Genomic DNA, 2,500 nt, shown 5'->3' with positions numbered 1-2,500 from the left:
TTGAGGGTGAGTAGGGTGTGTTTAAGGGTGAGTAGGGTGTGTTTAGGGTTTGGCCACGATGTTAGCTTCGGTGCGGACGGTCTGGCTATCTTTCTCTTCACTCCTGTTCTCAATGCTCACTGTGGGAGAGAAAGAGACACCGTTACTCTCTGTCACTCTATCTCACTCTTACTCTCTATCACTCTTACTCCCTGTCACTCTTACTTTCTCTCACTCTTACTTTCTGAGTGGTGGGTGAAAATTATGTTGTTTTATTTGAGAGAAAAGATAGTTCATTTATTTTCTTTATTTTTCTCATTCTTTCATTCTTTCTTTCATTTTTCTCTCTCATATTCATTCTGTTTTGTTTTATTTTTCTCTTTTTTCTTTTTTTCTCTATTTCATTCATGTGTTTGTTTGCTTTGATTGTAGTTTCTCTCTCTCTCTCTCTCTCTCTCTCTCTCTCTCTCTCTCTCTCTACAACTGCTAATCTTCACCTACCTACCTCTCACTCAAGTATTACCCTCTCACATCTCTCTCCCAACTCTCCTCTCCTCTCTCGTTCCTCTCACTCACACCTCTCCCTCTCTCTCTCTCCTAACATCTGTTTCTCTCACTCCCAACCTCTTCCAGCCTTTCCTTCTCCTCTCACACCCTTACACACACTCCCACCTCCTCTACAATCACTCTCCCACACTCTCACACACTCACCTCCGCCAATTTCAGCCTGCAACATCACGCTCATAAAGTTATTGATGAATTTTTGCAGTTCACGCTTATACATCTCCATGAACTCTTTAGACATAGTGAGGGAAGGGTCGTGGGAGCCTGGCGCGCTGCCTCCTCGTCCCCGTCACCTCTGCCGCCCCCTCGCCGCTCCGTGTGCTCCCTCATGAAGTTCCTCAGAGCCTCCCGTGTGTCCTGTAGGAGTGGGAGTAGGAGTAGTATTGGTAGTGGTGGTGGTGGTGGTGGGGTGAAAGATGGTTGATTGAAAGAAATAAGGAGGAGGAGGAGGAGAAGGAGGAAAAAGAAGGAAAATCGTGTAAAATGGAAAATGAGGAGGAGAAGGAGGAGGAGGAGGAGGAGGAGGTCTTTCTCTCTCTCTCTCTCTCTCTCTCTCTCTCTCTCTCTCTCTCTCTCTCTCTCTCTATCTATCTATCTATCTCTCATCCTCTCATCATATCTTCTCTTAACCTCCTCCTTCTCCTCCTCCTCCTCCCTCCTCCTCCTCCTCCTCCTCCACCTCCTCCTCCTCCTTACCTGTGTCTTCAATCCCTTCTTCTGCGGTTCCTTCCCTTCAGGTTCAGTTCTGATCAGGGTTATTTCAGGGTCACGCAGCCGAGCCATAATGAACATCTCCTCAGAGTCCACCTCGTCTGTGGAATCTGTTTAGAAGGGATCGGATGCTTTATAAAGAGGGTTGGAACGTTTATAAAGGAATTGGATGGTTTATAAAATTATTGGAACGCCTATAAAGAATTAGGTGATTTATAAAGAGGATTTGGACATTTGTAAGGGGATAAGATGGTTGATGTAGAGAATTTGGGCATCTATTAGGATTAATTAGGTTTGTTTATAGAGAATTTGGATATTTACAAGGGGATTTGGACATTTATAAAGGAATCAGATGTTTTATAAAGGAAATTAGGACATCATTAAGGAGATTCTGGTGGTTAATAAAGGGGATTTGAACATTTACAAGGGATTGGAAATTTTTACAGTTAATTTCAACCCCTATATAGAATTTCGAAGCTTTATAAAATCTGAATCTCTATACAGTTAATTGAACCTCTTTAAAGGAACCTGAACTCTATAAATGAATTAATACTCTATATAAGAGAATTAAGTCTCTATAGAAGGACTGGAACCTCTTTAAATGGATTGGAACCTATAGAAAAAGGATTAGATCTGTTATAAAGTAAAGTTAATAGTGTTTTCTTAGCGACATATTCTGAGATACTTCTGCCAAACACCACTGCTTTTGATCGAAGTGACACGAGTTTTCAAAAGTGTTTTTTTTGTGTGTGTGTTTCTACTGACTGATTAACCAAATTTCTACACTATCAACAGTTTTAAGGGTATTTAAGTGGCAGATTAATGAGATTTCTACACTATTAACAGTTTTCAAGGGTATTCTTATGCTTCTAGTGGCATATTAATGAGACTTCTACACTATTAACAGTTTTCAAAGGTGTTTTTATGGTTCTAGAGACAGATGAACCAGATTTCCACATTATTAACAGTTTTCAAGGGTGTTTTTTTATCGTTCCAGTGGCAGATTAATGAGATTTCTACATTAATGATAGGAGAAACAGTCTTGAGAACCCGGCATATCATCTCTGTGGCCTTGTAAAATAGTCGTGGTGGAGTGACATGGGTTTTCAAGAGTATATTTTTACGATTCTAGTGTCAGATTAACAAGATTTCTACATTATTGACAGTAGAAGCAGACTGAAGAACCCGCTAATTGTCTCTGTGGCCTTGGAAAACAGTGGTGAGAGAGCTAAGCAGAATTTAAAGT

The 2,500-nt window shown here is 40.7% G+C and overlaps 1 pseudogene; it reads right to left on the bottom strand.

Annotated features, from left to right (window-relative positions):
* Positions 1-2,500, bottom strand: part of LOC123499366 — a 12,395-nt pseudogene that overhangs the window by 1,781 nt on the left and 8,114 nt on the right.

Source organism: Portunus trituberculatus, chromosome 8 (assembly GCF_017591435.1).
Source record: "Portunus trituberculatus isolate SZX2019 chromosome 8, ASM1759143v1, whole genome shotgun sequence".
Classification (NCBI taxonomy): domain Eukaryota; kingdom Metazoa; phylum Arthropoda; class Malacostraca; order Decapoda; family Portunidae; genus Portunus; species Portunus trituberculatus.
This window is presented reverse-complemented; position numbering and strand designations above follow the sequence as displayed.